The 11,554-nt window shown below is 36.9% G+C and overlaps 1 protein-coding gene across 6 annotated transcripts in view; it reads left to right on the plus strand.

The window, feature by feature from the left end:
- The first annotated feature begins 7,666 nt into the window (after window positions 1–7,666).
- Window positions 7,667–11,554, plus strand: part of LOC122083918 — a 15,842-nt gene continuing 11,954 nt past the window's right edge. For all 6 annotated transcript variants that reach the window (XM_042651858.1, XM_042651860.1, XM_042651862.1 and 3 more), the window contains exon 1: window positions 7,667–8,083. The gene's annotated coding sequence lies outside the window, so the exon portion shown is untranslated. The remainder of the gene's footprint in view (window positions 8,084–11,554) is intronic.

Consider the following 11,554-nt stretch of genomic DNA (forward strand, 5'->3'; position numbering starts at 1 on the left):
GGAAGCAACACCCATTAGTTGTTATCAATTTGACAATTTACATAGAGAGGGGAGCAGACAAGACTAACAAGGAAAGAAAGCTTAGGGAGAAGATTGAACACAAAGAAAAAGACAAAGCTTGTGAAATCTTCCCAATACGATATGGATCCGGGAATGTGTTAATTAGATTCATGATTGTATTATTGTTTTTTAATTCATTGATCCATCATATCGATCCTATAATATATTCTTACATTTTAATGTTTTCAACAAGGTCAAGCAAGTGCTACATAGTACAATGATATCTAAATTCAGAAAATAAGATCCCACTCAAGTTTCAGAGATGCTTCAGTCATACCTGCTGTCCCAGTGCCAAGACCATCTCCTTTCCCTTCAACCATGGAAGCTCAAAAGAACAAGCATGCATGTTAGCCTTATTTCTATCTATTCAATTTAGCTTGTCTCCTCTAATAGACTACATATTTCTAGTGTTGAAGAATAATCCAAAACAATAAAATTGAAGAATTTTCAAATTTTGATCTAAAACCATGACCAACCCAACACTCCATTTTGGATAAGGTTTCAAGAACTAGGGTTTCGCACATGGTTTGAAGAATTTGCTGCAAGTATTTGGGTTTTCCAACAACTTCAGAGAGCAGCACATAAAGTCTATTAAAGTCAGTCAATTGTTAGATATGTTTGGGTTTTCGCCAACATCAATGAAATTTGAACGGCACATAACACCTCCTCCAACTTTCCCCTTCACTAATTAATTAATCAATGGGAAAAGGTGTAGTATGGTTCCTCCTTTTTCTCATTTTCCTTTTTCTTCAGAAGCTTTCCTTTTCTTCCGGAAGCCTATATTGTAGTAGATAGTATCTCTCTCTAAGAAACTATCTACCTTGGACGGACTTGAAGAGTCTGTGAAAGAGAGCAAATAGCAGATGGCGGAGTCAAATCGTAGGTAACTAGACATTACCAACAATATTAGATGCGACGTATTAAATCGTCAGTTTCAGGGAAGACGTTGCTCTAAAATACTCTTTATTAAGTTTGACTCGAATTCTTGACCCGTTTTGAAGATTGATTTGATTTGACATATTTTTTGTGGTGATCTGAATGGGAAGTTTTCTGAGATCTATGATGGAAGCAGAGGGGTTAGATCAATAGTCCATCACTGATCTCGTATGGAGGTGCGGGTTCGATCGGATCGACTGTGACCTGATGGGTCGACCCGTGACTTGGAGTATATAATGTATTGCTGCCATGTTGAGAAAGGTCATTGTATTTTAGGGGTTTTGTCAAGCTAGGGCTTCAGGGCGAGTTTTCTTGTCACTGCTTGAGTATAATCTTTCTTCTGCATAGTGAAACATCTTCTTTTTTGCCCGAGGACGTAGCACACCACCCTGGTGTGTGAATCTCGTTAAATCTCTGTGTCATGTGGATCTTTGGTCTATTTATTTTTCATATTTCTTGGTGTTTGATCTAACACTCTAGAACAATTGGTTCCACTTTTAAAAAATGGGAAGCAACTAGTTTTAGAGTTGACTGATCAGAAGCGGAAGGGTCTCGAGAAATTCGAAAAGAAGGTGTTGGAAGGAGAAGAGCTCGTCAAGAAGTGCTGCAAGATCTCGGCTCCGAACATCTCGAACATCTACCGGAAAGACCATTACTCCAGGAAGTTCTCGTTACTCCAGGAAGTTCTCTTTAGCTTTGATTGTTATGTTTCGATGTCTAATTCCATAAATACCCTATTCACTTAAGTGAGACATTCATTTCTGCACCTTTTGCTCAGAATTGATTCTAAAATTGAAAAGCAACAAAACCTTATGTCAAAAAAAAGGGCTCTAGAGTCTGAAAAGTATCCGGTTCATTTCAAAAAAATTGAAAAATGAATCAGACATACTATACAACTTTCACCCTATTTCAATTCAAAAAAAATGAAAAAAAAATACCAGAATTGATTTTTTAGAATGTTGCCATATAGAACCTTAATGGTGTAACCCGATTATGGATTGATCATTTTCAGTGTTCGATTGAGGTCCGATGGATACCCGACTAGCACCTCCAACCGCCAATTGAAAGCCCGATCAGCCCATTTATGGCCAGAGTATAGCCAGTTTTATGCCATTTAGCCTTTTTACGGCCATAGTATTAGTTGATTAACATGAGCCCAATTATGGACCAAATTAACTAATAGAATGTGTCCATGCTTGGCCTATGAGACCCAATTAACTAAATAATTGATATAGGTATGACCCTTAAATTGGTGGAACTGATTGATATTGACCAAAACCAACTGGGTTGATCAATTGACACCCTCAGAGAAAACTAGCATTATTTCTCTTTATGTTGGATCATAACTAACTAACGTTTTCATCTATTGCACATATGTAATGGAGACAAGGCACCTCGGTTAACATGACATCTTGTTATGGTGGATTAATTGTGGAAACAAAGTATTAAAAAATCAACAAAAAACAGAACTTTTCTAAGTTAAGACATGAGGTTGGCTCTCCTTTCGGCAATAATATTTTTCTAGGTTCTGGGGAGTAGTGTTTTTTTTTTTTTTTTGAGTGATTAAATCAGAGTGTTGGTAAAGAATATTCTGATGGGTTTTAATGCCACAAGAGTTGGGTAGAACAACTGTGATTAAAAAAATCTATGTGGACTGAAACCAGTTGGGAAAATATAGTTTTTAAGCTTAGGATTTTAAAAACAATAAGATTTTAAGATGCTAGTAAAACGGATTAGAAATCTATAAATTAATGGAGGCATCCCTACTTGGCTTATTGAAGGTGGGGAAGGTTTGATCAAGTTGTCTGATCTCTAGTATAGTTGTTTTCAGCTATTCAATTATGTTCATATGATAATTTTTTAATTTTTAAAATAAAGGACCTTCTAGGAAAAAAAATGGAGGCATCCTGACATATATTGCAACATCTTCAATACCATGCTGTTAACAAGGAGAAAAGGAAATTAAGTTTTTTACATTTACAAACTTTGGACGCTCAGTTCATTAATGTATAACTTTAAAATCTGACTTTCGACATCAAAATTTATAATCGCTGGTATCTAAGGAAAATAAATGAAATTAGTTGTAATTTTGAACAAGTATTTGTTTATGTACCAATGCTTATATCACTATGGTCAAATCTCCTAGTAGCTCATGTCTTCTGCTGATCTGAATCTTTTAGGAGGTTTTTGAGTTAAGTGAGTAGGCCTTCTCCCAATTTGTTCTTTCCTAGCAGCTTGTTGACCTAACATTGCCGAGATATGACGGTCAGCTATTACGCTGATATTAAACAACCAAATTCATGATTTGTTCGATAAGAATTACAAATTGCTAAAAATTGTTATGAACCTAACACAATGGTGTGAATTTTACCATCATGTGATATCAAACTACAGTGAAGTCCATTAAGTTAGTTCATTATCTTTGTAATAAACCCATATTCGAAGTATATGATTAATAACACTTACGAAATAAATTTTGATTTCCTCCAGTAACTTATTGTTGTCATTTGAAGTTTCATCACCATTATTCTAACATATTTGGGTTGAGAGAAGGATGAATTATTATGAAATATAGCCAATTAATGATGCGATGTTAATGATATATCTTTCCTCAGACCCCAAAGTCGTTTAGTCACATTGCCTCATTCTGTTTTTATGCAATGAAGCATTCAAGCCTCATGACCTTTGAATTCTGTTGGGATGTGGCACAACCCATTTGAGGAGGGATGGGACAATGAATTTTTTGTTGTGCGCACAACCTATTATTATTTCATTTTATAAAGAAATAAGAAAATCATTTTACATCTGCACACGGTTCATGCCAATGGGCATTGGTCATACAATTTTGAAGTGAGTCAAATAAATTGGATCATTGCCTTATTTCTTCTTCCTCACTTCTTTACCATTACAAAAATACATTAAATAATTCACCAAAAAACTTATATATGTCAAAACAATTTGAAATGATATAATTTTTCTATCATTTTATAAATAAATAAAAGAAATATTTTTAACATCACAGACATCTAGGGCAGACTTTTGCTTTATCCATTAGATTCATTTCTTTCCCCAAGAGGAGAGATAACTACATGCAAATCCTAAACCCTGATCTAGGTGGTAATTCTCCTTTATCTGCATCCATTCCTTCAATCGGGTTTTGGATTTTCATCCATTGTACAGTTTGTACCTATACCATGGTGAAGTTGCAAGTTCTACCCCAACCTATATAATATATCAAAACATAGTAATAGTATTAGAGCCCAATTATAACTCATTCATAGCTTATACCAACTGTTATTTCTTCCCTCCTTGTCTCTGTGTTTAGAGGCCACACCATCTTGGAATATCTAGCCCCATGATCAGACATAGGCAATTTGTCTTTGTACTGAGATGCAGTCTCTACAATAGTTTCTTGTTCTCATATCTCAACATAAGCAGTTGTTGCTGGTTTGGAAGGAGTACCCTGGCATGTTATCCCAGTTTCAGCTTGAACTTGATAGACTGACTAAGAACTTTGTCAATTGTCTTGAACTTTGTGAGTTCTTGTGAGGAAGTTACATTGTCACTTTTGAACCTCAAGAAATTTGTCAATCTTCTTTGCTATTGTGAGAAAAGTTTTTATTGTGAGAAAGGTAAAACCTTTTCTTAGGATAATGATGTTGGCTATTCTGAGGAAGATAAACATTCCTTAGGACGATGATGTTTGAGTATGCTCCCAATGGAAACCTATTTGAAAATTTTCATAGTAATATTTCATTTATTTATCTCATATTCAATTATTTGATATTTCTCTTCTCTGCCACATTAACCCTAATTCATGTATCATCACTATAATAGTAAACTATCCCAAAATTGAATGTTGATCTGTAAACAAGGACATGCCATCCTTAGAGTTATCATTAATCATCAGAGCCAAGGGTATGATGCTTTGTCTTATGTCTCATTATGTAACTCCACCCTGTTTGGGGAGGCAATGAAAACTTTTGGTTAGCTATTACATGGGTATTTTTGGTAACGAAAAAATTAATTCATTTCAAAAAAGGAGAACACGTCAAAAATATGAAGACCACACTTTATTTCACATATACTTGCAATATATATATATATATATATATATATATATTAAGAGATTGGAGTTTTTAAAGAATTTATATTCAAAATCGACCACTGAACCTACAAAAAATGGAATCAATGTTACCATCATGTGATATTAAACTACATTGCAATTTATTAAGTTATATTATTTTCTTTGTAAAAATCCTTTTTTTTTTCTTGTAAAATCCTATATTTGAAATGGAACCTAATAGGATTAAAGGAAATAAATGTAATCTAAAAAAATATAAAATAAAATAGACTTACAAAATAAATTTTGACTTCCTCCAATATCCTATTTTTATCATTTGAAGTCTCATCATCATAACAATTTTCCATTATTTTAACAACATACATTTGGGTTGAATGACAAAAGCACCCTGAAAGCACCTTGGGATGAATTGTTACGGAAAAAGAAAAGCTGATTAACAATGGACACCACATTTGATAGCATAACAGATATTATATATGACTCTTTCACACCCCTAAAGTCGTTTAGTCACATCGTCCCATTTTATTTTATGCAATCAAACCTCGTGAATTCTGTTGAGCAGTAGCACAACTCATTATCATTTCATGAAGAGCTGTTTGAATGATGAATTTTGTTGTGTTGTAGTCCAATCCATTATTATTTCATGGAAAGGCATCTAAATAATTCACAATTCATGACAGGCAAGATATAAAGAAGGGAAAAAGAATTTTGCTTGGGAGTGCGGCCTATGCTAGTGCTCCTATGTGTCTATTTTTCCTCCCTATATGAAAATACATTCATACCCTTGTTCGAGGGAGGAAAAATAGACATAGAAACTTGGTCATCAGTTACAAAATTAAAATAAATAAATAAATAAATAAATAACCGATGTCAAGGACAAAAAAATAGTCATTAGTTACGAAATTTTAAAAAGGTAAATAAATAAATAACCAAAATATTTCCTCCGAAGGCACAAACTGTTAGACTAGACTGTTTAGGATTTCACAACATACCCTAATAGGTTTCCAAAAAGACAACTAGAACACGAATTCGAATCAAAACAAAAATGATCGATTTATACCTTGCACCTAGTATGCTGAAGATGATCGACGCTGTTCTTCACAGTTTCCCTCTCTTGGTTATAGATCTTCTATAGCTCCTTAGACCTCATAAGTTCTCTCACTTTTGTGGTAAAGTAGGAAAAAGTGAATAATGGTTGTTAGGACCCAAAACCTAGTATTTATAATACTAATTTGCACCCAAAACCCTAAACCACAATGGATTGGACTAGCATATCCCTAAATTTGAGAATGGACCAAACCGATTCATGTAACTTGACTCTCACCCATTCAGTCAACCCGAATAGTTAATTAAGTCCATAAATCCAACATAGACCCTTACCTCTGCTCGGAAAGAGCTTTTAAAATGACTCTTGTATCACTTAATTTGTCTTACACAATATAAACGATGTTTTTTATTTTATTTGAAATTTCAAGGAAAAAATGGAACACAAAATAGAAATTTGGGATGATTGGGGCATACAGGAGAAGGCAGGCTTAGTCCCAAATTTGCAGGCTGGAGTAGCAAGAGAATGGCAAGGTAGGGTTGTAGGGGAGGGTGAAGCCGGTCTGTTGGTGTATGATGTCTTGTATTTCGTCAGAGTTTAACCCAGGGAGTATTGATACAACGCCTCAACAGGCAGGGCAGCGGTCCCTATTTTCCATTGATAGTGAAGCAGGATCTCATCTCACCAGGGGCGTAGGCAATCTTCCCGAACCTTGTAAATCTGTGTGCATTGTTTGTTCTTGTTTTTCCATTATCTTCTACATTATTTTAGGGTTGCATTTCTACACGGCCAACGTGTGACGCCTCTTCTAAACTGAAACTTTACCATTGGGATTGGCATGCAACCAGTTTTATCATATACATTGGGGGTGCCATCATTGCAATGGTTAAGTTGCACTATTTCAACATATATATTGGTCATAATTTCGAAACTTGGAAACAGTCTCTCTTGTGAAGTAGATTGCATACAGTTATCCTCCCAAACCCTACAATAGCGGAGCTAGTGTCAAAATATGTCCCACATCAACAGGTCTAATTGGGATCTACTGGTTAAAGCATTAAATTGGATTGACCAGTTAGTAAATGAGCCAGTGCAGGTGTAGACACCAAATTTTGGCGTGTCTCAACCCATTTCAAAATACAATAACTTGCAACAACGAAGTGCGGGTCCCACTTCTGATCCTGCATGGAAGGAAAGAGGGCCCACCAATAACCAAAATAAATAAATAAATAAATCAATGAAAACAAGAGAAAAAATAATAAAAGATAAAAAAAGCAAAAAAAAATAATAATAAGTGAGCTCTCTCTCACGTTGAGCAGGGAAGAAAGGACAGCAAAAAGAAAAGAAAAGAAAACGAAGGACAAAAAGGGAAAAGAAGAAAAAGGAAATGAAAATAGAAGAGAAGAAAATCGGAGAAGGGAAGAGAAAAGAAAGGAGGGGAAGGGCAGAATAAGATGAGGAGAAACGAAGAAAGAAGAAGAGAGGACGATCAGCTCTCTCTCTCGGATTCTTGAAGAGGGGAGGGGGGAGGGGGGGGGGGGACCAAGGAGCTGAGTTGGCATAACGGAAAAAAACGGTTACAGTGGGAGCTTTCGTTGGATCGTTCCAAGTTGAAAGAAAAGGAGGTTTCAAGGAGGAGAGAAAAGACATAAAGAGGAGAGAAGTGTAAGAGAGGAGGGGGTTCGAATTCTGTTCTTGTGTTTGAGAATCTGAGATAGCGAAGAGGGAGAGATTTCCTTGGAGTTTAGGTTTCAGACTTGGAGAGGAGGGTTTTTAGAAAAGAAAAGGGGCAGAAACCAGTTTCTTCTCCAGCGGTTACAAAGAAGTGAAGGCCAAGAAATTGCGATACTTGGGAGGGTCTTCATCCGCCGTCCATGACTCTGCTAATCCGCTCTTAGTTTCTGAGAAGTAGTGGCAGCTTTCAAGCTTGAGTCGACCCACCATTTCTGGAAGCCAAGGTAAGTCTCTGCTATTTCCTTCTTTTCTTTTTTTTTGTTGCTCTACAACCTCTCTTTCTTTCCTTCGCTTGATTTGTGTTAGAAGTTTGTTGGTAGATCAATGGCCCATTATGCATGGGCTGTTCGATTCATTTAGAGATTTCTTCCATCTATAAGCAATAATTGCTCTTCGGTTTAGTTTTCTTAGGAAAATTGTTGCTGTTTGATTATAAGGCTTATCAGGGATGCTCGATCGTCTTTCCTTTTTCTTGATCATGACCACCAATGGTGTTCTCTAATGTGTTATATGATGTTTGTCATTTCTTGCATTCTCCATCCCTGTCAACTATCCTATGATTCTATTCATGATTCCAATGTGGTTCATGACATTTTCTCTAAAAATGATTTTTATAGCACATTTCAATCCTTCGATCATAATATGGTTGGTCTTCATAGTTAACACCTTTTCTTCGTTTTTTTATTTCCCTAGTTTTTAGTTGTGTGTGTGAACGAAGCATCTGCAGAAACTGATAAATAGAAATGGGAATAGAGAAATTTGGAGAGATTATAAGAACCGTCCATTGTTGCATCCTTGGCTTTAGAGGGAAAGCTAGGTAGAAAGTGGGTAAGGGGTCTTTCTATGATCTGAAAATCCTACGGATGTACTGCCAATACTTGAGCACCCGCCATGAGCTAAGCCAAACAGCAGTGGGCCTCTACTTGTCTCTCAACAATGAACATAGATAATAGATTGTCCCTTCCATCCATGAAGAAACGTGAACAGCCGAGCAGATATAATTCCTTGTTTGACTTGTGTTTTCCTTTTAAGAATACGGGGTTGGGAAAGTCATCCATCAAGGCCAAAATGCACCTCCATTCTTTGGCCCGATTAGGTCAAATTTAGGATGAGTCTGTCAATTCAAATTTCAAACGTGTCAAATAAATTACTTTACCCTTTCGGGGTCTAGTCCTCTACTCCTCCATGGCTAGATTTCCTTCACTAGGCCCTACATTTCAATTCATTTACAAATCAAAAATCTTATTTGAGTCTTGTGTTCATCTATTTATTTGGATTTAATGTCTAAACAAGTGAAGAGATGTCTTGAGTCCTCCCACGTAGCCTAGGGCATGCTAGTATAGGATGGGCGTGGCTGACCCACAATACTGCCCGTAGCCTAGGATCGTTGGACCTACCCCACATCTAATGTGGCGGTAGGGCTAGCACGGGTGGACTTGACCATTCAAATGTTAGCCCAAATGAGGGAACGAATGACCAGGAATGCCCCAAGTCGATAGGTTCACTCATGTGGTAGATCAAACAAGGTGGTTCTTACTAGAAGACACGCGTATCCAGCCTTACTTTATCTCAATTTCCAAAAACCGTGTAGTGTTTGGATTGGATTTGTTCTTAGGCATCGTGAAAATATGCAAGTGACCCTTACTAGCCTTGAACCACATGCTACCTCAAGTTGGATTATAAAGGAATCAACCTATCATACCAACTTGGCAACATAGGAACTATGACTAATTTGAGGCAAATACACATGATCAAAAATGCGTCAAAACAAACCCTACCCTGCCAATGGTGAACGGAAATTAGACTAAGTAGATTTGGCTCAGTGGACGCCTGGTAAGAATCTCAAATAATGTTAGTCTCATGTCAACCCTAAGTTCAGGTTCTATGTTTGGACCGGGTTGATGCAATGAAGGTTTAGGACCGACAAGGTCTTCTTGGCAAAGGCGATAAATATACCTATCACCCGCTTGCGTGCAGTGAGTCAAAGGTACGTGAGTCTTATTATATACTGATAGCAGGTTATGGACAGTCGAACAGTTTAACACGATCTCACGGGCGGACCCGATTAAAAGTGTCATTGGCCATTCTAACTGCGACCCCCCTATGGTACCTTGCCAAGAGTGTGGTTTCGCAGTGAGCACCCCCAACCAAATCAGGACCCTACTGTTTACGCCATGTGGATAAATGATGACCGTGCTGTGCTTGGTGCAAATGCAGAAAAGTGTGGGTAAATAATGTAGAAGAATAAAAATTGACATACGAATCCTAAAAGCAGGGTATACAAAGAGGTCTTAAAATAGGAGTCTGACAGTCCCCAGTGGAGTCGCCACTGTAGAGACAAGGGGTCTCCAAAGAAAATAAAATTTTGTTATATGACATGCGCTCTTGCGATATTAGAGCATCGTGTCACGACCCAACATTATTTTAGCGCGTATGACCATGCATCGTTCCCAAACTTTTATTTTTTTCAGAGGCCCCTGGTCTCTATAGCAGGGGCTAAACTAATTAATATTTATTCGTGACATGATTATAAAAAGTAATGATTGTCGAATATAAATGTGTTCATGCCTAGCCTATGAGGCATGATTAACTAAACAGTTTGAACTGCTCAAAGGTGGGGGGGGGGAGACACATGTGACAAGAGTTAATCTTTAGACCATCCACACTCCTGGGACCTGCTCTTTAAGCATAGGCTGCAACCAATGTGTTGTGCATTGTATCCACTTGGTACCCCTATATATATCCACAAATGTTCACTAATAATGCAATTAGTGATGAATTTAAATAGTTATGAACTTGAAATGTGGGCTTGCCAAAATGTGTGGGACCTTCTTGAGAATGAAGCTCTACGGTTATGTGCTTCCCTTAGCTGTGATTGAAATGTGGGGTTGCTTGGGGCTCCGCTGAAGTGCAGTTGTTGGCTACTAGGCCTCAGCAGCCCTGTGAGGCCAGCATAAGGCCAAGGGTAGTTTGCGAGTTCAATCCTCCCTACACCACACCCTATCTAATATGCTTATGATATAGTTAGTAGTAGTATGTAATAAGTATAGTGCACTATCTTGGCCCCTCCGTGGGTCTTGCACCCCAAAAAAAAAGTGGCCTTACTTTCGATGATTCGGACTTTGGATCCATGATTCTTAGGTTTCTTCTTTCTTTTTTTTTTTTTTTTTTTTTTTTTTTTAGAATTTATAAACCGTTGCGTAGGTAAAACAGAGGAATTATGACAGGAAGAGTGTCCATTTGTGTGCATGTTCCTTTTATTGGGTCTCCTAATAAATTAAAAGAAAAAAAAGGTTTTTAGATGTGACAATATGACGCCGCAGCCGAAGGAAACAGGTTCAGGAAACTATGTGGGCTACTTTCTTGAAACACTCTTCCGTTTCACTGATTTATGAGATCAGTCCTCTGTAGCGATACCAAAGTTTCATTTTTTCTGTCTCTAATGTTGCTATGTTTTGAGTTTTATAGGCTTGATTTCTACTTTGTGTCTGGGAGATTTAGCTTAAGACCAGTTTCTAAAAGTCTTATGCTGCGTTTGGTAGTCATTCAGTTCCAGAAATGATGTTTCATGTCAAAAACATAATTTTCAATTTTTGTATCAAAATACTGTTTTAAAACAAAAAATTAGTATTTGGTCAAACTGTTTCAGCAATGATTATCTTATTCCCTATTCTTTTTTCTTTTTTTTTTTTTTT

This window comes from Macadamia integrifolia, chromosome 7 (assembly GCF_013358625.1).
Source record: "Macadamia integrifolia cultivar HAES 741 chromosome 7, SCU_Mint_v3, whole genome shotgun sequence".
In the NCBI taxonomy this organism is placed as follows: Eukaryota; Viridiplantae; Streptophyta; class Magnoliopsida; order Proteales; family Proteaceae; genus Macadamia; species Macadamia integrifolia.